This window comes from Corvus kubaryi, unplaced genomic scaffold (assembly GCF_017639235.1).
Source record: "Corvus kubaryi isolate FWS band 111438036 unplaced genomic scaffold, C.kubaryi_AGA036_p1.0 138, whole genome shotgun sequence".
Lineage (NCBI taxonomy): Eukaryota > Metazoa > Chordata > Aves > Passeriformes > Corvidae > Corvus > Corvus kubaryi.
The window spans coordinates 16,400,551-16,424,690 of NW_024580672.1; the positions used below are offsets into that span (position 1 = coordinate 16,400,551).

At 35.4% G+C, this 24,140-nt stretch overlaps 1 protein-coding gene across 5 annotated transcripts in view; it reads left to right on the forward strand.

Annotated features, from left to right (window-relative positions):
• The window catches only part of ATRNL1 (attractin like 1), a 441,394-nt gene that overhangs the window by 186,297 nt on the left and 230,957 nt on the right, over window positions 1-24,140 (forward strand). The gene's annotated exons all lie outside the window — the stretch shown is intronic.

The window sequence follows — 24,140 nt, forward strand, 5'->3', positions numbered from 1 at the left end:
GAACAGCTTTTGAATATAACTCCCTTACAGAACTAATTCTTAAAAATTAAATTGTTACAATGGTAATAAAATTTCATAATTGCAGATGATTTACTCCAGAAACAAGTACAAGCTCAAAATACTTTGCAGTTAACCATACAAGTATCCTACAAAATTTCCATTTTTGTGGGGAAAAAGCCCTCCATATTTTTCTAAAATACAGGACCTAATTTTATACATATATATAAATATACATAAATATATATAAAATAAAAATCTAAAAATCTGAATGAATAAATAAATAAATAAATAAATATTTGTATATATGTGATAAAGTGTCCTGGATTAAAGCAGTTATCCTCTGAGTAAACTGTCAGAGAAATGTTTTTGTTGTGTTAAGTAAAGCTTGAGTTGCCTTCCTCATCCATGAACAGTGACTGTAAATATGTGTTAACAGTGCCCAAGGAGGAATTTATGCAGCTTACTAACATTTATGAATGTACTAGTTTATTAAAACATCCAAACAAACCCTGAAGACTAACTGCTTGCTTTTACTCTTCATATTAGGGGTGTTTTTTACACTTTCTCCCACTTCCTAAGGGCAGAACAACTTCAGCTGCCAAGTAGGCTTCTTAAACAAATCCATGGAGCAATTTCAACTGTAAATGCCTTACACTCTCCTCTCACCTTTACGACTGGAAGGTGGCTGTATCATCATTGTAAGACAAACATTATTAAGGTGATGCATTCCTGAGACGTGCAGTTCTGTGTCAGATGTTGGCAGATCTCAGCTCCTTCTTGTGCTGTTTCCACTGCAGCTTAACACCCTGATGGAGGGAATCCCTGACCATTGGTTACATCCTTCCTTTATTTTTTTCAAAAATCAGAATTTGCGTTGTCTGCCACTGTTACACAGATTTCTTTTTTTGTATTTCTCTTTGAGGTGCATTGAAATTCATCAGTCCAGACAGTTCTGCTTCAGAGGTGGTGGTGCTTTACTATTGCATTCCTTTCCTGTCCTGCTAATTTTTCATAAAAAATCTTATTCCATCTAGAAATTAAGTTACTCAATTTTATGTACCAAGAAAGGAAAGCTAAGGTCCAATTGGGGAAACTGGTTTAGGATTTTAATTTTGTCCTCTGTATTTGCCTTCCTAAATGAACAAGATTATTATTTAGCTCTCAGCATTTTTCATGCTGTAATTTGTCCTTTTCCAAGAAAACATCTGAAGTTCACATTACCCCTATATGTTTCTTATGTTTGGCACTCCAGCAGTAGATAACATCTTCAAATGATAAATGGAGCAGGGAGCTTTTCAGAGAAAACAAAATCTGTTTTATATGTTAACTTTATGTTTCTGCATCTAATCGAAATTTTAAAAGTATATGAAGCCTCCTATGAATTTCCAGAGGCTGAAGTTTCAAAGGCCAGTACTAAATCGCCTCACAGTTCTAATAGGTATGATCTTCTTCATCTAGAGCATACCAGATTTCACCTTCATAGTAGGCAAAAGTGGTTGATATTTGTCTATTTGCACTGAAGTCCTTTTCACTAAAATGGCCACACTGCACTGGTGATACCATGCTGGGAAAAGCCTAGTGATATTTTGTGTTAACTCAGTACTGAAGGCTGTATTTAATTCGGTTACACCTAAGGAAATTATTGTGATTTCCTTGAGAGGTAGTCTGTTCATTTAATAAGTATGGTAGCAACGTGAAACTTGGCACATGCCTTTTACACAATGCTTTTGTAGAGGACTAAGTAAATGCACATCAAGCATTTTTCAAGTACAATCTGAGTACCAGTCTGCTGTATTTCCATTATTCATCACAACTTGTCGAGAATACATTATATAAAACATGAGTTCCTAAGGAGGCAGAACTAGTGACCTTATTTCCTTTTTAACTGGTATTTGAAGTTGTGTTTTTGATCTTATTATCAATGGTGTTATTGATATGCATTTCACCACTCTGCTCTTGTGCCTCCTGTTATGCTGGCACTGGAGCTGAGATTTCTGCGATCTTTCATTGGGAGGATTTGGGAGCTGGAGTTACTGCTCTTTTCTTTTTCTATAGGGAAAGAAGCAGCCCTCCTCATTATACAAGACATTTAGTTTCATTTTCTGTTAAAGTCACCTGTATTATCTCTGGTTTTGCATTCATTTATCTCCAAGATTCTCATGACTGTAAGGAAAAACTGTCCATCCCAGCAGGTGATTGCTTATTGGGATCAATGGCTCACAGCTGCTTCCTCAGGCAGTTTTATTATGCATGTTACCTATTCAGCAAGCTTGGATTTTTTTTCCAAAGTGTTAATAAATCCCTGGTGACTCTAACACAAAATATCTTCTCTTCAAATATGATTTTTTTTGGCTTTGAGAAAAGGATATGTGGTGATCGGTGTCAATAAAAACAGTTCTTAAAGATGTACTGGTCTGTGATACTGCACCAGAAACTAGGCATTTTATTGTTGTCACTGGTGATCCTAATCACCTCAGAATACAAGTTCTTCAGCACTGGGTACTTGCCAAACATAGAAACTATGTAGGAAATTCTCAGTTTCAGCTGTACTGCTGCTCTCTTTAGAAATGTACTGCAGGTTCCCATCAGCCAACACCCTTCTGTCCATGGGCACACAGCTGGGTGGTCCCCACAGCCCTCAGGGGAAAACCCTGCATTTCAATTTTCTGATACTAAAGGCATTTTATTTAGCTATCAAATCTCTTCTTCCTTGAGGAAAGGAGAATCAGAAATGTGACATAGTTGCATAAGGGGTCATTAGAAAGGTGGTGATGTAGGACATCTTCATCTTAGAGCTGTTTCCACAAATCTTGGTCTATTGACCTGGCTGTAACATGGGCAGGTGTCAGTTTTTTCTTAGAAGTCTGTGATAGTTATACACTGGCACAAAAAGGTTGGATATTTCCCCGCTGAATTACTGCAACAGCTGATACCACAGTTTTCCTCCATTTCCTGTAATTCAGAGTTGCTGAAGAGTAAGGATGGGTCTTAAGCTTAACTGGCCAAACTTTCGTAAGCAACAGTAGTTTATGCATCTTTTCAGAGGAAATCTGTATAAATTATCTTTGTTAGCAGATGCTAACAGAAGTATCCAAGTAACAGGACATGATTTATCATCCAGACTTAGGTTTGACTGTCTTTGGCAGTCCCAACCCTTTAGGTGTATTGTGTCATATATCGGTTAAACAGGATTCCATGAGAAAATGCTCTTGCCTTAAAATAGGCTAGATTAGGATAGAACAGAATATGTGATAAAGCCCCATAGCTTGTTTCTGCTCATTTTTATTTTATTTTGAGAGTAGATGTAATTCAGACTCCACTGGTAATGGAATTTGAAGGCTGTAACATTTATTGAAAAGCAGTAACTCAAACTGTAGCCAGCACCTCAAATAGTGGTCAATGGTCCCTGAAGCAGTAAGCAGTCATAAAGCTTGGGCTTCTGACAGCTATGCAAATATTAATAACAGCAGCCACAACATGTTCTTCAGTCTCAGGAAACTAATTTTATGGCAAGGGATTTTTGTCATTTAAGCTGGTAACAGATGTATTTTCTTTTTTTCCGTCATTTGCTCCTATATTCTGGAAAGCAGTGACTACGTAGGAAAAAGCAAATACCCTTAAAACACTGTCCTGGCTATTCAGCTGATTGCTGTCCCTAAGGACAACAATAATATTCCTGCTTCAGGATCAGCTGCTTTCCTGCACCTATATCTCTTTATAACTGTCAAAGTTGTAAGTCTGATCTCAGCTTGTGCCTGAGCAGCAAAATTTTCTACCAATTTAAAAGCTGAATCTGGAGATAATAATAACTGTTCTACTAGTTATTTCCTTTCTTCCCTAAAGTGTAAATGAAAGATTCACAAGTGTCTGAGTTTTAATTGGGAGGGTCAATTTAAATTGTAAGGTTCAGCCACAGCAGCAAAGCACTGTCTGGCAAAATTAGGTTTGTGTTTAATGGAAAAAAAAATCTTGTTATACATTTTTGAACATAGCATAGTTAAACTAACATGTTTCCACAGCATAAAACAATTATTGCTGCAGTGAAGTTAGAGAGGGTGTTGGTGTACATGTAGAATGCCCTGATGTGTTCAAAAAGAGGAATTTAACATTCTTAAGCAAGCCTACTTCGAATTCTGGTTTTTTCTGCTCTGTGGTTTCTGGCGAAAACTGGTTTGGCACCCTTAGTTTGTATACCAGAACAGAATAATGAATTATGGTGGGGATTTACATTTTATTTGTATGTAGCACAACAAATAATCAAAACTACTTCATGTATAAATCTTCAAGAGATTTTTTTTTAAGCTGAAACTAGTGTTCTTTCAGTTTACTGGCTCCTGTTTCAGAATTGATTTCCTTTCCCCTGTTAATAGCCTGTGTGTAGCAACTGAAGGAGGACTGTAATGTAAATCAAGAAGCATATCTAGCCTTGTAATAAAATTTACTGTGTAGTATAATTTATTTCAGCTTTTTTGTTTCGGTTTTGGACTTAATTTGAATTTTTAACATGCATGAGTGACTTATATGTTGTAAAAACTCCAAGAAGTAAAACCTGTCAGTCACTGCCATTAGAAGTTACAACAGTATCACAAGCCTAATTACTAAATTAACAAATAAAGATCAGATCTTTCAGACAGGTTTTTAAGACTTTTTTTTTGCTAAGGTCATGATTGTGGACCCTTTGCTTGGAAAATGTGTATTTATCCACATGTAGCTGTGTTTGTACAGAACCTCCTCCCACCAGTGATTTCATGCCTAAATTTAATCCCTATGATTTATGGCGAACAATTCAATTTCTAAGTGCCTTAATGGTTTTCATAGAGGCTGCTGAGTAACTGCATATAGCAATATATGGAGACACTATAATTCCTGAAACACTAAACAGCTATTGATGATGAAGTGGATGCATTAACTTCCAAAATGACTTCGATGTTTTCTTACAGTAAATGTAAAATTCCTCTTTAAAAAATGTTTGAAAGTAGTATACCAAGAACAAGAACCTGGGAAATCCACTGAACTATCATTTAGTGACAATTCTGCAAGGAGCAGGAAATTCTGTCAGAACAGAAAGAAAACCAGGAGTAGAAGGCAACCTGCAGTACAGGGTGGATTAGAGATGACTGAGGCATAGGCTAAAATGGACATATATGTGTAGTTTCAGTTTTCAATAGGGATGATGATATTGATCATTATGAAAGTCAGGATTGATAGTAATCATTAACAGAGAAATCATTTCAGTTGGAAAAGGCCTCTTAAGATCATTTGGTCCAACCTTTAACCTAACACTGCCAAGTCCAACACTAAAACATGTCCCCAGGTGCCACATCTACACATCTAAATGCCTCCAGGGGTGCTGACTCCACCATTGCCCTGGGCAGCCTGTTCCAATACTTGCCAACTCTTTCTGTGAAGACATTTTTCCTAATATGCAATCTAAACATCCCCATTTTCAACTTGAGACCGTATTCTCTCATTCTCCACTTTGCTGTGAAAATTATCCTCAACAAAGCTGCATGCAAAAGTTCAGTGTGCTCTTGTTATGCATCAGGTCATATCAATCCTGGACTCTGAAGGAAGAGAAATTGCAGTGCCAAAAGCAGGAGGGTGGGAACATGAGACTGAAGAAGTGCAAATACAGTTCCTATCTGAATGTAAGGAAGAAGTGATTTAAATAACAAGAGACTTAGTAATCTACAGTGCTTTGGAAGAGATTTTGAAGGAACGTTATGTTATAGTATTTAGTATTTTGTCAGTTTTGATGCGTTGAATATAGGCATTAAATTATTCAGGGAATTAAAATGGAAGAATGTATATCTAAGGAAACAGTGATCTCCAAACCAGATCACAAGGCTGCTCATGACACATTTGTGCTCCAATATTCTGTTAAAGTGGGGCTCATCTGATCACCTTTCTGCTCACAGCATTTAGGTCGTTAGACAGCAAAAAACCTGGAAATTCAGGTTTATATGTTCCATAGTATTGTTTTCTATATATTATTAAAATATATTAAATGGGCTTTTTGCTCTATAGTTATTTTTAGAAAAAAACAACTCCTCTAAGTGGAGAAATTAAAAATTATTTTAAAACTGAGATGAGGACAGCAGCATGGAGGTCAAGTTTCATTGCTCGCATCTAAAGCTAAACTCCTGTTTTTCAACACATTAAATACCATTGTTAAAATTCTCAGTCATAGTTACATTATTACAGGTATATGTTACATGTACAATTATTGTATTTTATGAAGTACTTGAAAATTACTACTCAAATGTGGACTGCTACAGTAATTATGGTTACTTTTTTCTTTCTTAGGCAATCAAATATAATGCCAGAAACCTACTGGTTCTTGCCTTTGAAAATGGACTATCTATGATATCTATAATTTATTTTCTTGGAGTTGTAAGGTCAATTGTATGGGGAATAAATCCCAAGGCTGTGTAATATTCTCCAAAGGCTTGATGTGCCCAGATCCAATGCAGTGTTTTCCAAAATGCTTCCCATGAATCCTAAAGAATTGCTAAAATGAGGAGGTGTTTCCTGATTATTAGGCTATACCTTTTTTGCTTTAAGTAATGGTAAAACAGTTAACATTTGTCTTAAAATATACCAGAACAAGGTTGCCAACTGTATCATGCCAACTTCTACACCACTCCAATAAATGTAAATGTTATATTCATTATTCTTCCTGGTACATTTCTTTTTCCAGTTACTTTAGAAAAGGCTTAATATGAACCACCAGAATATCTGTAAATATTTAACATAGTTGATGTATTTCTGAGATAGCAGAAGCCCCGTTAATAGTTCAGCTGATGATTTAAGGGAACCAAAATACCTAATTAAGAGATAATTAGTCCTCAGTGATGCATAGTTTTAATTGGTGTATAATTTGAATGTCTGAGATAAGAACTCGTGTAACTGATGTGCCAGTTGTGTAGGGCTTTCTTTTCCAGGCAGACCATCTACTGGTGGTTGTATAACACAATAGAGATGTACAGATATGGTATTAGCTAATAAAAATTATCTCCCTATGATGTTTAGCAAGTAGATATTGATTTTTTTCCTGTAATCTCCATTTCTCTTATATACTTACTGAGGTAAGTTTTAGTTAGAAAATTTAGAATGCAATTAAAAAAAAAAAAAGTTGTTTCCAGATAGCTTATGTTTGTTTGTTCAGGACTTTTGATCAGCTATAAGAAAATAAATCAATTATTCATCTTGGGATTTGGGTTGGGAACCTATGGTAGGGTACAGAAACCTTTTGTTGAAGAACAAGAGAAAAACTTTGAAATATTAAGATTCTCCCTGAAGAAAACATCCATGCCTTGTTGAACTGCAGGAGCCTATAAAGGTCATACACAGTGGCTTCAGAATTATTTGAAAGTAAATGTTTGGCTCATAGGGGATCAGAATGGAAATAGGAAGCTGGTGAGAGAGAATAGATATTTTCGAACTATTTATCATGACTGTCAGAAACTCCTTTGTCAGAAGGATTAATACAACCTTAGTTGCCCTCTCTGATCAGGGTTTTATAGAAAAATGTGGGAAATATACAGCATTTCTGTTTCTTATATAGTTGTTTAAATTTGGCTTTCTGCCAATTCCATGTTTTTCAACATTTCTTAGTAAAAAAATGTCAGTGGCCCAAGATCACTTTAAAAACTTCAGTGTAGGGGGGTTGTGAGGAAGACTTCTCAAGAGCCCCACATCTGCTGAGCAGTGATGATGATCTCATCAGCCTCACCAGCATCATGGTGGTCCTGACGTGGACAGGAGTTTCAGGATTAGGAGGAGAAGCTCTTGTGTCTCCCAATCTCCTCTGGCTACAGGTGCTCATGTACATCATGGGATTGTCCTGCAACAACAGCATGGGGCCACTTGTGCCATGACCTGGAGGCTGAATCTGACCTCTGAGCACTGAACCAACAAGGTGTGTGATGGTGAACTCTCTCTGAGCCAGTGAACCTGGAAAAAGAGCTTTCCAGTGCCAGGTAGCCTTGACAACACAGACTGCAAATACAGCTCTGGGCTTTTGTGTTGAGCTTCAGAGCTTCATTCCTCAGGCCATGCCAAAATAGCTAAAAACTGTAGGAATGCTTAGAGCTGAGTTTGCAAGACACTTTAAATCCTAGCTTTCCAAAAGTACTGAAGCTTCAGAAGTTTTATGTGCTGGAGCATTCTCAGGAGTGAGGTCAGGTGTCATCAGCATCCTTAGTGCAGGGAGTTTGACCTTAGAATAAGCAGACATTCATCCTTAAGAATGTTTATTTTAGTGAACGTTAGTATTTTTGGTGACACTCGAATGTGTAAGAGTTATTGCAGTCACAGATGCAAGGAGTTAATATCTGCTGCTAGAAACAATCCTTGAGAATGAAAAATAGTTGCTGTGTATTGATCTTTAGGACTTCTTTAAGGTTATTTTCTTGCGATGATGTTTCATGTAGAACTCTACTTTTTGAAAAGCTTGATATTAACCATTTGGCCAGTTTAATAATTTCTGTGATGAAATAACAAAATGAAAATATTACTCAGTGAGACTCCAGGATTTAAAAATCCAAAGCCATTCCGTGGTTTCTCATGGATTAACTAAGGCATATATGGGTTGAGCTGAGCTAACCAGTGCGAAGATATGGGGAAGTCACAGTCCACAAATGCCTTCCCTGAGAAATGCAGAAGGAATAGCAAAAATTGAGTAGAGTCACAAGCTCTTTGTTTATCCTAAAGACCACCTCAGACCTGCAAACTTGGCTGATAATTGGGCAGATACTGGGGAGCTGCTGTGCTCTCTGTTAGATTATAGTGTGAATGGTCACTTCTTCAGACTGTGGAAAAGGATGATAGGGTCATAATTCTGTTTGGTTTTATTATGAACTGCTGATTGTTTTATTTTGAAATCCTTTAAGGACCTTTAAATTGTGATAATGATGACATTTGAAAAATCTCTTGAATTCTTTATTATCAGGGAGCTAATTTAATGTAACCAAAGAAACCCCGTAAACTGCTTGTTCTATATTAGGCAAGCATATTTTGTGCCTTTAGGGAGACAGTACAAACAATTATCAGACATAGATAGCCAGATAAGCATATTAAGCAAGAGGGTAGAGAGCTTGCAGGTCATCTGCTTCTTTTAAAATCTGGCTTTAAGTACGTTAGTTACTTGTCATTACTTTTTCATGTAAGCACTTGATTTCATTGCTAGGTGTTACATCTCATAGATGATAAATCCAGAAGGGGCTGGATTTTGGTCATATAATTTGAAATGGGACATAAACTAAAGCATAGGCTTTCATAAATTAATTGCAGTTTGAACTAGACCATATATTTAAAAAAAAAAAAAAAAAAAAATTCATTCCTGGCCTAAATATTTCTAAAAAGGGAATGTGCACTTGACTTCTACTAAATAGTTCTGGCTGTCAATTATTGCCACTTTTAAAGACATTTAATTCATAGTAAGTGTAACTTTCCATGGGCTACTCTTGAAATACAATTATTTCAAGACAATACAAAGGAGAGCTTCCTCCTATAAAGGATGTGATGTTGTTGCAAATACCATATGCTCTATCACCTTTTTTTGGCTTTTCTCTGAACCCTCCAGTATTTCAGTATCCCTTGGGAACTGTGGAAGCCAGAACTGGGTATGCTTGCCTTGTGTGATTGCATCTGTTTTGGATGCAGAGTTAATGAAGTACTTGAGGGGGCAGAAAAAGGGTGTTTTCCAGCAGCTCCCCCATGGACACACTGTTTTGCTGAGGGAAGCAGAGCAGCCTTAGCTCCATTGTTCCTACTCTTTCTTCTTGGGACCCCAATCCATCCTTTTTTCTACGTTCAATATCTTCTTCTATACACCCAGGAGTACCACAGCCCTTTCATCACAGCATTGGGAATTTAATGATTATCTAGCACAACCCCAAATGTTTTTCAATGTCACTGAGTCCAGAATAACATCCTTGAGAATGGTCTTCATTCTCTGATTCCACAACTATAATAATTGAATCCAGTTTTTACTGCTCTTACCTTCCTCTTATCCTCCTATACACATGGCTTTGTAAGTGACCTATTATTTTCACTTTCTTTCCTCAGCATGATAAATAAAAATATATTAATGATGATAGTGTTTTCTTGCAAGTTATTGACAGAAGCTTTAGCTAACACTAAAACTAAGATCCAAGAATCTTGCTGTGCCTTGCATTAGAAGCACATTTGTACAAATGTGAATCTCTATTTGCAATTACATTTTACATTAGTTAAAAGTTTATTAAGTGCCATGCCGAATTTTTATTCTAGTTCCTCAAAGTGGGGGTTTTGTCAGAAGGATTAGTACAATCTCTTTACATGTAGAAACAGGAAAATATCCAGAAGCACTGTAAGTTCTGTTATTCATATTGCTATGGATGTGTTGGGAATGGGTTAGGAGATGCAGGCATGAACTGGAGAGCAGTGATCTCCTGTGAAAATGTGTAAGAACTGCTGCTTATAGAATACTTGTTTAGAACACATGTATTCTTAAAGCTGATAAAATTAACTTTTAGACCAACATGCTCTACAGATTTTTCTGTTCTAGTCCTACATTATTGTTTATCTTACATGATTTTTATTCATCGCTCTCATCTTTCTTTGGTAGCTTTTCGTTAACATACTTCACAAAAAGTGGGGGAAGATGAATCTTCTGTCTTTCTTTCCTTCCTATTTTATTTTTGTTTCATGATGTTCTCATTTTATTTTCTCGTCTTTTCTTTTTATTATTATTACTTACAGTGACAAGAAAAAACCACAAGACTGACATTGTTACAGATTGCAGTCTTGTTAAAATTGCCATATTAACTACGAGGCCAGGTAGTGAAAACCCATTCAAGCTGTCAGATATTCTCAGATGAGTGAAGTAAAAGCTGTTTGTATGTGTATAGCATCATCATTACTCCTTTGTCTCTTAGTGCAGGCTTTGAATTATTTGCATTTAAGGTAATTTTGGTTTTGTTCTATTCTCAGCGCTATTGTCTGAGGAGTTCTCTGCTGTGTACATAGGTGAGGTTTACAGAAATGACTGATTTTCACAGATAAAGGTTTTGTAGTAGTTTTCTCTAACAGAAGTGCCAGAAGTTCTGACTCTGGGAAACAGAGAACAGTTTATAGATGAACCTCTCAAGGTCTCCAGCTCCAGATCAGGGCAAACTTCAAAGTGAGGTCTGATTGCTCAGATCCTTGTCTAGTAATTTTCTTTCCTGCATCTGTTGCAGGATCTGTCCATTGTATCTAATCCTTCTTCTGTTCACCTCTGAGAAGACTCTGACTCCATTTTCTCTGCACCTTACCCATCCTTTCTTTGCCCTCCCTTTAGGACATTCAACGTTAATGACTTCTCTAAATAGTAAAATGTGAGTTGAGTTCAATGAATTTACAGAAGACATTAAAAATCAATACCAAGAATTCAGTGCAATTCACTGCATTCTCCTTGAGAATCCCTCCAACCTCCACGTTTTAAAAATAATGAAAATAGTTATAAATTTGAAGTAATTGTTTTAAATAATAAGTTGTGTAATATAAATACAAGACAATTTCTTTTGGTATTTATTCAGCTGTTGGGCATTTTGAGCCAAATATTTATATCTGCCTTTGTGAAGAAAAATATTACTTAAATGGCATCTGGATAGTCTCCTTTTTTTCCCCCTTTCTGTCATGATTTCTTAAATATACATTCCTGGGTTGAAAATTTGACCATGCTTGTGTGTCCAGACTAGAGATTGGAAAGAGCAAGGATGGAGTACATCTCTTAATGGTTCAACTCAATTATATTAGAGGTGTTTTCCAACTTAAAAGACTCAATGAATATTCTTCAGTAGCAGCAAGGATAAAAGGGAGGAACAATGTAAAACTGGATTTAAACTGAAGTATAAAGGTAGAAATTTACAGTTTTTTTATTGTTGCTGTTAGACTTTGCAATGTAGGAGGTGAGATGTCAGTGGAGAAAGGATCCATAAAATTTATCTTCAGAGATTTAAAAGGAACTTTTTGGCTCTGCTTTCTCATTGGGGATGTATTATTGTTCCACTCCTTAGCATGAGTGTGGTGTAACTGTGTCACTGCATCCGTGCCAAAATGAAGGCATTCAGTGACGTTCTGAAGTGCTTTTGTCAGCTCTTCAGTGAGGATTCAACAAAAGACGTGTCTAAGTCACAGATATATCAGCACTCTTGTGGTTAAGACCCATGTGCACCAGTAAGAATAGATTTTTTCCTTTTCTCTTGCCCTCTCTTTAGGCGTTAGAAAAGGCAAAAAGTTATTTAATTCACATCATACCTGTATTAACTACTGCAAGCTGATAATGCTTTTTTCCTAAAATGATTACGTTGTTGTTTTTTTTCTTTTTTTTTTTTTCCCTAAACTAGTAACACTTCATTTATATTCTCTGGGCATTAACCACAGAACTTGATTTGTTTTGCAAACCTTTTTTAGCTGTATTCATCTGTGGTAAGGCAAGTGGTGGGAGAGAAAAATCAATTGCAGCTGTATTGTTTGCAATGTAATCAATTCACTTCTCCATTCTAACTAGAAGAGGCATCCTGACGAGCTGGGAAAATTACACTAATCTGATATGTTTGGATCTTCGTTTCATTGTAAAGACTGATACTCATTTCCTTACACCCACTTCCTCTGAATTTTATTTAAAGTTCACATAGATAAGGGCTACTTGAAAACATCTTGAACCTGGATATAATCACCCTATTCTTTTGACAGTAATTTGTCTTTTTTGGTCTTATTTTGGCTTCTCTTTGATTCATTTTCTGTAGTCTTTATTAGGACCTGAACAATGTTTAAAATTATGTATTTAAACTAATTTATGCAAGGGAAGGAAACAGTAAGTTCTCAATCCTTGGTTTTTATGTATACTAAGTATTATTCTACCCAAAATTTGATTCCATTAATAATATTTTCATTAAAATAAATTAAACTTCTTTTTACTAACTGCTGATGTAAATAGTAATTTGCAAAAAGTGAAAGAATATAAGTTTTATATGCTGCGCTTCAAGTCTTACAAATACACATGGAACAAACAATTAAGTGGTTTTCTGACATATTATTTATATAGGCTTAGGGCTGACAGTAATCTTTTCCATTATCAGGATATGTTAAACCTGAAACCATTTAAGCAAATGTGTTCATAAACTCATCTATCTGTTTTAAGAAAAAATTTCCTCATGATTTGAACTTAAAATAGTTTCCCAGTTCCTTTATTTCAATATATAATCATTCTGTTTAGACATATTTGTTATTGTGCAACCATTTTCTATGACATCAGTAGCTCTTCATTCTTCCTGGTGTTTATTCCCTTTTTTGTATTTATACACAGCAGTCCTATTCCCTGTCAGTCTTTCATCTGGCTGAGCAAGCTCTGTTCTTTGCATTTAAGATTCATTTTCTGTTCCGCTCCTGGCCACCCTAATGGTTCTTCACCTTCAGCTTGAATCTTTCAGTAGAATGACAACACAGGGTACAGTTATTAGTCTGTCAAAACATCCTTTTGCAGTTAGAAGATTAAATTGCACAGTACCATTGTTATTGTTACACTCTTGGTTACTCCACTAAGAGATGCCTCACTTTCCATTTGTATTTTTCTTTATGCTTGGCTGGTACAGTTCAAGGAAGTTGCTTTAATGCTGTTTATTCTACACCTGTTGAAGCCAATGGAAAAGGGGCAGGACTTCTGTTTAAATAATAATAATAATAATAATAATAAATTTTTATAACAGTTTAACCTCAAATAATAAACTGATTTCATTTGAGGTGACAGATTTAAATTCTAGTATAATATAATAGAATTTAATCTGTTAAGGAGACCAGTGAAATCGGGGTGCCTAGTTGCAATGCACAGATGCTTTATCATAGGAGTACCAATGTGAATTTATTCCGCTGAGTTTGCAAATACTCCGTAAGATCATTGAGTGGAGTTTCATTTGTGGGATGTTTTTGCTTGGTTTATTATTCACAGTGATAATTGCCTGATATCATGATGTTAAAGCATCACTTTCCCTTCAAGTCCATTCACACGCTGTCTCCATCAGCACAAATGCTGAGTTCCTGCAGTTGCATTCACTGTGTACAAAGTACTTTGTGTGTGTGAATTTTTATTTTTCTGAAATAACCTACGCTTAAATTCTTGCTCATATTTTTAAACTGTTTTGTTGGGGGTTTTTTTGTGATATTTAAACATTACCTTTGTTTTACCCCAGTCAGTGTGGTGTAATCAAGCAAACTGGGGTGGAAGGAATTTTTTATTCTGGTATTTTTAATTTAAACTGATAATTATGGAAGATACAGTACTGACAATTTACTAACAATATGATATTAGGTGTCCTAAGGTTAATTGTGTTTTTTATCAGAAGGGACTTGATGGGAAATGCTACATCACTGTGATAACATTTCTAGGGTTTCTAAAGGGAAAGATTCAATTGTTATTAATTATATACAATGCTAATGCTATGGTTTTTAAAGGCTTTTTAAACTTACAGTATAGCAAAAGCAAGTTATTTAAATGATCATACTAAGTAATATTATACTTTAAAAATTCTACTGCTAAGCTGACACCTCCTGTGTTAATAGTGTTCAAACAGGAACTCAGGATACAAAGAGAACAAAATGAAAAGACATATGAAGACATAAACCAGGATTAGTTGCCTTGAAGAACAGTGTTTTAAATAAAATTTCTAAAGCAGCCCTTTTGCTCTTCTCAGCTCTTCCTGGTTTCAACTTGAGAGTTCAGAGGATAGTAAAACCTGCAAACAGGTTTGGAAAAAATGACTCGAGACAATACTGAAGTGAGTTCACTTGTTAAGAAGACTTAAAAAGGTTTCACTGCAGCTAAAATTGTATGAGTGATGATGGGGGAACGAGATGGAGAAGGGGAGCAAGAAGAACAAACGGGACGAAATATCAGTGGGAGATACTTAGTTTAGAGGAGCTAAAAGGAAAGGTGGCACAGGCAGTTTCTAAAACCTGTGAAACCAGATGTTTCAAGAAAGGAATTATGTAACCACCTCTCTGGATAGATTTGATGCTCCTTTGGGGAAGCAGTTATGTCCCATCTGTTGTACTTGATGTGCTTTTGTTATGTTTTCTGTGATACAATTTTTTTTTTCAATATTCCGTGATTTTTTTTTCCTTTTTGATGTGAACAATTTTTAACAAAAGTGAAGTGAATCCATTTGTGACATCTTGGTAAATGAATGAAATCATCCATTCCAGATATGACAGAAAGGTGTCCTACAAGCCATCATGAAGAATTGTGGAGGGAAAAGAGTAGTGGGGATGAAGAGTGTTTACAATTATCCTGAAGTTGTTATGAAGGATCAGTAATTCACAATTTAAAAAAAGTTTCATAGAAGTAGTGATTACTACAAAGCAGTTAATGGGCTTCAGAAAAGGAGGATTAAACTGGTCCATTTTCACCTTTGTAAGTTGCCTGTGAACATTTTAAAAACAAATGAAATTGGTCTTTTACCAATTGACTCTTCTTTCACTGCCAGTTTGTTGACACTTAGAGCCCTTTGCTCCACAAGGAACGAGAATACAATTGGTCTAGTACATGGTCTTTAATTGAATTGACTATTTTGCCCTGCTGCTCAGGGAATTGATAAATTGCTACAACTTTCTGTTCTAAAAGTTAGGTGGGGTGTCTTTTGTTTTAGGAATAGAAAGTAAGTATGAAAGAATAGCCTTCAGAAGCGGTTCAAGATACCACTGAATTTATTTTGACTAATATCATTTCAGTCTTCTGTGAAATATTCTGGGAATTAATCAGTGGTTACTGTCATTTCTGTTTTTGGTTTAATAATGCAGATAAAATAAACTTTCATATTCAATGTGCCACTTGTGGTAGAACATAACTATGTTTTGAACTTTCAGTAGCAAAGTTATTTCTTTGATCTCAAAATATTGCTAAGGAGAATCTTTTTCTTGACCACTTAATGGGAACATTAATACATTAATGTTTCTGTAAAAGGTAAGTGCCCTGCAGACATAAAATGAATGACATTTTGTTATCAAACAGATTAGCAGAAATTCCCAAAGTTATTTAATCAAGACATTATGACAGGAGTCCTAATTTTTTTTTCGACCAAATCAATATTTTTGTGATAATTGCTAATGCTCTGCCCCCTTCTTCTTCACAAATATGTTTCCCACTTATCAAATTCTGTAAGTCATGGATCATAACTATATAGCATTTTAAAGTCATCGGGATGTTTGGGTGCTAATTTTCAGAAGAGGTTGGGGCGTCTGGGTACTCTCGTTGACTTTTGTGACCTCAGTCATTAATTAGCTTTGATTTTATTTCATATACTGTTATGAATAGATTCTTTACAGCTCTTATAAAACAATGGAGAAAATTCAAGGGGTTGCTTTGCCTGAAGACATACACTGGGGAAGTGCAAAGGGACCACCCTCATTTGCTTCATAGAATCATCATATGAGTTTTGGAGAATGGGTTTGTGTGTCCTCTGAGGCTGAATCCATGGCAGGGTGTACTGGGGGATTTACTGCAAAATTTACATACAAACCTACTTTTATGATTTTTTTCTTTACTTTAATCTCAATATGTAAATACTTTTTTAGTTATTAGTCAAAACCTTATACAAGTCAGCATAAAAACTTCAGTAAGTGATGCAAAGAAGCCTATTCTCAAACAAGAGAAGCTACGTTATGCTGCTGAAAATGAAGGAAGAGCTTTAATTGCTTTTCTCAGTTTCTTATGGTTTTTTTCCCCCTTTTATGATGACTGTGTAAGTAAACTTTCATCTGTCTTTGCATGAAATAAGCATGTTTTTCAGCAAATTTAAAATGGGTATTCTATCTGAGGAAAACTATTGTGCTGCCGTTGTGCTTTTATAAGGCACCAGACATTTTGGGGAGTTAACTGCCAAATATCCCACTGCTGCAAGGGGTAATATTTGATTAACCTCTGACCAAAGATAACTGTGTCCATCAGGATATACAGAAACTGAGTTAAACTGTTTCATCATGCCTTGAAAATCTTTGCTTCACTGGGCTTTTACTGTGGTCTGAGAAGATAAGGATGTTGTTGAAGGAGATTCAGAACTACACACTAGAACTCAAAAGAGAAACAAAAGCTCTCTGAGGTTAAAACTAAGAAGTTTCAAGAAGAGAACTAGAACAGAAATTTCTTCAGGTCCTACTCTGAAAAAATATGATGAGGGTTGATAAGAAGTATTATCATTTTATTGATTGCAGTTTTTATAACTGAAGTATCTTAAAAATCAAATTAATTTCAACTATTAAACTTAAGTATTGGTGAAATTCAGTTTTGTGGTTAGTAAAAGTGCAGTTGTGAAGAAAGTGCTTGATAAGCAAAGGAGTGTTATATTTCTACCAAATGTGACTTTCAAGCAGAACATTCCTTTTCTTATGTCCTTGTCTATTTCAGTTTTCATGTATGTTGACAGTTTTGCTGCCTAACAGTTTTAACTGTTGCTCTGTTTCGTCATTCTTTTTGCAAAGATAGCTGATATGAAAGGCATGTGAAATACCTTGTGAAGAGCCTTGAACTAACCCCAAATTAGTTGAGATCAAAACCATAGATAGTTTTATATATAACTGTGTAGTATATTAAAAAATGTATATTAGGATTTTAAATCCTTACATGTGCTGTAATTTTAATTTTGTTTCGGTTTCAGAGATTCCAAGTTTTAGACATTTGTACCATTGGGTTCCATCTTGCAAAGTAGTCAGAGTGATCTATTGGCACCTCCTAGTCATCCAGGAAATTTTCAGAGCAAAGCTTAAACACTAAAAATTCTATTTTCTAATTTCAGATTTTTGTAGTAATGTGGTCCCATATTTATGTACACATTTATTTCCTCAGTGAAGCATTCCATTATTGAGAAACAAGAACAAAGGAATTTTCTGTCTTCATCAGTCATCTTGCCTTCCAAAACAAAAGTCTCTTTAATCTTCTGGGCAGCAGTTGTAGATGTTTAGTGTAAAAAAGCATCCTTTTTGATTATTTTGTTTCCCTTTGAATCATCCCTTGTCTGTACAAACAGAATATTGGTAATTGCTCTGGTTTAAGCATCATTGTACTGCATGGAGTTATATACATATTTTTCTAATCTGAAGTTACATGCTAAAATCTTCTGAAGAAAAAAAGTAGAGTCTCTATTATTTTCCTGCTGCTGAATAAGCCTTTTTCTCTTCCCATCCCATCAATAATCTCACTTCTATCCATTTTCTTTAGAGAGTTCCCCTTTCACATGAGCAAAAGGGGTTAAACATGAACATTTTTTAGTATTATTTCATTGATAAAAATAATTTTGTTATCCTGCCTGTCCTGAATCAAAACTGTAAAGAGGCAAGAAAAGGAAATTGTTTCCTCTTTCTCAGCTCTCTTCTCTGTTAGGAACCCAAGCTGCCTTTCAGCAGCTGCTGTTCTGGGTGGTGCCCATCATGCCAGCAGCGTTGCTCTGCAGAGAGGTGCCAGGTACAGCATCCACAGCATCTGCTGGTTTGGCTTCTGCTGGAGTGGCATTGGAATGCTGGCTTTTCCATTTCTCCCCCTTAACTTTTAAAGGCCTATTTAATCATACTGTTCGAATTTGAGTAGAAATTCTTTCACTTGGAAAATGTGTAATGCAAACCTTCTAGCTCAGCTTTTTAAAGCGCTATTGTATGCTTTCGTAGAAAAATCTAGCTTTAGCATTAGAGATCTGTTAGTTTAGGGTAATTTTTTCCTGTGTCTTCTGTATTTTGTTTTCAAACTCGTATCATTAGCTCAGTATTCATGTCTCAACGAAAACAAATTCTTCCTGTGGTTGGGGGCTCTGATGAGTAACCTGTATACTGCATATTGATTGCTCACAAATAGCGTTACGTGTGAACTCCTTGTTTTTGCTTTGTGATGCTACAGAAGGTATATTATCTTTTATAAAGGGTTGAATGCAGTTAATGGAAAAAATGGTACATGGAATTATTTTTCTTTTTATTCTCTCAAGAAAAAAGGTGATTGTTCAGTTAGAAAAAACTAAACTGTGTGGATTTATGAAGCTTATAGGACATTCTGAGGCATTTTCAGAAAATGCTTTTTTACTGACCTTGCATGAGACATGTCTGCCAGGAAAATAGGATTCATATGACACTAAAAGTTGTAGATGTAAAACTATTTTTCCTCATCACACAACCATAAAAATTTGCTGCAAAGCAGCATCAGTTTTCTGCAATAGGAATTTACTAATCCTTCTTTCACCAGAACCAGATTTCATTTAGTTACAAAACAGATTTAACTGTAAGCCTGAACTAATTTTTTACAAGGACTGCATCAGTATTCAAATAAACTTGTTCAACAATATTAAGTCTATTTTATACCTTCCTCTTGCCTATTCTATTGTACTAGAAATAAAATATGTCAGGAAATTGGTGGTAGGCGTAGGAAGATAATAAATTGAGAAGAAATAAACTGAATGTCACATACAGATATCTCAATCTGAATGTAGCCTGATGGGTACATTTTCCTGATGCCATTTACTTTTCATTTATATGTGCAAGTATCTATATATATATATATATAAATATATAAGGAGTATATATGGATGTTCCTTGACATAATTATTTCCATACATTTCCGTATTCATTTCCCTATACAAGTCAGAATTACTTGAGTCTCAGAGCAGTATATTGTAAAAGTTCTATTTATCCTGAGGTTAAATTAAATCCTATGGAACACTTTGTTAGTGTAATCATCATTTGTGGAATAGCGTTATGGGGTTTAATGTGTTCATCTGGATGATGGGAGAGCAAGTTTTTTGTTGACACAAAATCAGGAGGAGGCTGAGATATGCCAAGGGGCTGTGCTGTAATCCAGTAGGACCTGGAGGGGCTGGAGAAATGGAATGAGAGGAACCTCATGGAGTTCAGCAAGGGGAAGTGCAAAGTCCTGCACCTGGGGAGAAAAACCCATGAGCCAGCAATGTGCTCTGTGACAAAGAAGGAGAAGGGTGTCCTGGGCTGAGTTAGGCAGAGTGTTGCCAGCAGGTCAAGGGAGGTTGTCCCAGGGGGAGAACTTAAAATGGATGTTGACTGTTTTCGTTGCAGTTTTTAAAATTTTAGGGAATATTGCAACATAAAATTCTAACTAAATTGCCAGATTAATTATTTTAATTGGTCTTTATAGCTGTAGCATAAGTACAGCTGTGTAATTAGCAAATGGCAGTTACTGATAGGTTTATCCTGATTTTTATCATTCTTTTATTTGTGAAAATGTGTTAAGTACAGCTTCTTATAGCTTAGTTTTTGCTGTTCACCTGCCTTGAAGTAAAGAGCACTAAGTACAACATAGGGAAAGTAGGGAAAAAAGCAGCTGACATTTTGATGTATGTTTTCATGGTTCTTTACAGTGTCCTTTCATTATGCTTTCACTCAGTACTGGAAGATCTCAAAAGCAAAAAGATCACAGAACTCTGTAAGGTCTCTGAGTGATAATCACATGATAAAAATCTAAATTTCAAACATAAGTATCCTTCACTTATGAAGAGCAGCGTTTGTAGTTGTATCTTTCACATGGATAAGCCCGTGTCTGTATGGTCTGTTGTATAAACTATGGAGTGCATTTCAAGCTCAGTTTGTGTGCAAGGGGAGAATTATTTTGAATTCTAGAAAATTATGATGTAGAGTTAATTGTCATGGATACCAGATTTAATGTTATTAACATTTTTTTCTATGGTTCATAACATTTTTCAGTTCTGCCTTTGAGGAAAAAAAAGCAAACCAAAACCCCTCCAGAACTACTGTAGCTTAAATGTTAGTAACTTAGGAAACTTAAATACTTTATATTCTTATGCAATAGTCTACTAATCATCATTTATATATCACAGCTAAAATTGAATTAAATTAGATTGAAACTAAATTACAAGGTCCTGAGTAAATTGGGTTTGGTAATTTATTACTGAGTCAATCTGCAACTGATGTCATAATTTAGATTTGCTTCTTATGTGAGAATGATGCCAAGAATTATTCTTCCCTTTGCAGTTTCAATTTGTGAGTTTGAAGAATAATGATCATGATTGAAGTACAAAACTAGTAACTGGCCAGATGTTAATAATGAATGTGTAAAGATGCCATTGCAGGTCTGGCAGCTCGTCCTTTCCTGAACTTGAGAGACAAAGCTGGGACTCTGACTCTCAAGAACACTCAAAGTAAGAGGTGCCTTATGGTCTGTGTACATCAAACAGGCAGGATTCAAGATGTAGGAGAAATGTTGCAGATGTCATATTTAGCTGTTTTTACAACCGCTGTTTTTATATGCATTAAACAGTGCCTTGAGAGCTTTGAGGAATTTTTAGTTTTGACCACTGACCTGTTTATAGTTTATTACCCTAAATTCTGACAGCTGGCTTACTTTCAGAATGTGTGAGAAATAATTTTTATAGCAGGTATTTTAGGATGAGGTCCATATCAACTTCTTTTTCCATTTTAGTTAGCTTTCAAAAACGTGTATTTAATTTTTTGAGTCCTAGAAAGGGATGGTTTGACATGATTTCCTGCTCTCAGATATAAATCAGGAGACTGTTTTATTACATAATAGTGTGGCTTGCATAAATGCACTCCATTTATGAAACCTCTTACGTATTTAGGGAAATTTCATAATATGCCATATTACTGTGAGTTTTTCTTCCCAGCTGGAACAACGGCCTTGGGCATGAAGCCACACAGTTGGGCAAAATAATGGCATCATTTTATAGCTTGATAATGGCACCATTAGCACAAGATATTATCATATCACCTTTTTATGGATACTTATACTTTAAACCAAGCTCTGTTATATGACATAAGTGCAGCATTGGAACAGGCTTCAAAAAATAAAGGTGCAATTTTTCTTTCAACAAGTTAAATATTGCAACATTTATGTAGCTATTATCTTTATTCTTTATAAAACAGTGAGCTTCTCCTTTGGATGTTTAATAGAAAAATATATATAAACCCAGCAATTTTGCATCTGAAATAGGTACTCAGGTGTAAGGTGTTCCTTGACCCATCAAGTGAGACTTTTACTCCCCAACAGATGGATGAGAGCTCTGCTCTTGGCCAAATTGATGCAGTTTCTCATTCTTCCAGTTTGATGGAGCTGCTGGTGCTTTGGAGATTATACGAAGTGCAGGTTCAAAAAGTTTATTTTGAGCGTTCCAGACCTCAGATTTTTAACTCTAGTCTCAGTTTGTAATTGTTGATCTGCTTACAGGCTGCAGCCTCATCTTTGAACTCAGGCTTTGCTCCTCATAGCACATGTCCAATTGCAATTAAAATGTGCAAGACCTACTCTCTCTGACAGTCAGCTTTTTTATGACAGTCCAATCCACAGCAGTAAAGATTTCGGAGAGATTTTCTCTTCTTTAGTAGATCACTTTTGCCTATGGGTGAGCTACAAGTACTTTGACATGATTATACTCAGTAGGATAAAAATCTGAAATTGGGAATATCAGTTATCACTTTGGAAAACACATTAGGTTTTAAGTATTTTAAGGAGTGTATTGTGCAATTCTATTACAGTTTCTTCAAATAAAATTTACTATCTTCAAAGTTTGGATCCCAAACAATAGATGAATTTTTGCTTGAATACTTCCATCTGGAAATTTGTCGGGCAGTTTGAGTTTAAAGTAGGAAACACATTTATGCTAAATTGTGTTGAAGGAATTACGGAAAATTATTAAGATTTTAAATTTTGATTTGAGATCTTCGATTGCCTTTCACTTTGACTGGAATTCTTACATTTCATACCCAACATCTTTAAGAGGTGTTCGGATGGAATATTGGTATAATGCCTTCACCCAGGAAACAGATCAAAACCTATCAACCTTCAATAAAGAAGGAGTTGACCTGAAATTGCACTTGAGTTCTGGTATCTTTGATTCCTATCAGGCTTTTAAATTATAGCACAACAAGTATTTGGTGACCTTGAAAAGTCACTAAAATCTATAGGTAGAATTTTAGTAGATAAGATGTAAAGGAAAATAAGGAGAATTTCTTCATTCCATGGGAAAAAGGCATCAGAAATATTTATGGTAGAGATTTGATTGAATATTGAGATGTTTTCATACTTGGCATTAAGATTTTTTGTCATGATAAAGAAACAGTTAATAAATAGTTAAAAATAAACAAGTTAAGAACATAAATACTATAGCAGCAGTTTGTATTTTATTTAGTTCTGACTGAAAAGGTATACAAAGACTTTTTGGTAATATGTTCATTTAACTTCCATTTCAGGACACTTAAAATCTCTCATTTCATATGGTTGATTTTGGAAGGATATTAAGAAGATTTGAACGATTACATTTTTCTTTTTTTTTTTTTTTTTTTAAAAAAAGACCATTTAAAAACTTTAATAACTGTGGCATACTATTGTATTATCTCACTCAGTGGTTGAGGCTGGAAGGAAGCTCTGGAAGATGAAATTAATGGTATTGTCCAAAGATGGAGACTTTGAGTAGATATCACTTCCCAGTGCAATCCTTCAGGCCAGTAATGAAAAGGCAGAGAAGTGCTCTTTACAAACTATAAACATTAGACTGGTGCTTCTGTAATCATGTGTTGCAGTAAATATATAGATTATATTACATCAAAGTATTTGTCATAATTACCAGGATCAGGGCATTTCAGGAACTTTTGGTGTAGCAAACTTTGAATGTCTGTCAGTCTCTGTCAAAATATCAGTTGGTAGCTTTTTTTTCTTGTGATATAAACAGACATTTGCAAGATGTATTTTATGCTTTAAAATAATAAAAAGCGTAATCCTCTTTGGCACAATACATGGAGAAGGTACAGTTTCACTTGAATTAGATAGTCTTTGTTGTTTCAAGTTGATGTTGATGTCTCTGCACATGCCAGCTCTGGAAAAATGGAGAGGAAATTAAATCTTTCAGGAATCCTTTTTCTGTCTTCTGTTACTGACACAGAGACCTAATAACTCATACTAACAACTGTGAGAAGGGAAATAATCATGCTCATTTGTGGAATCACAGAATGATTGGAGTTGGAAAGGACCATCTGGAGATTGTCTGACCCCTCAAAGCAGGGTCGGCTAGAGTAAGTTGTCCAGGGCTTTGTTTGAGTCAGGTTTTGAATATCTCCAGGGATCGAGAATCAATACCCAACCT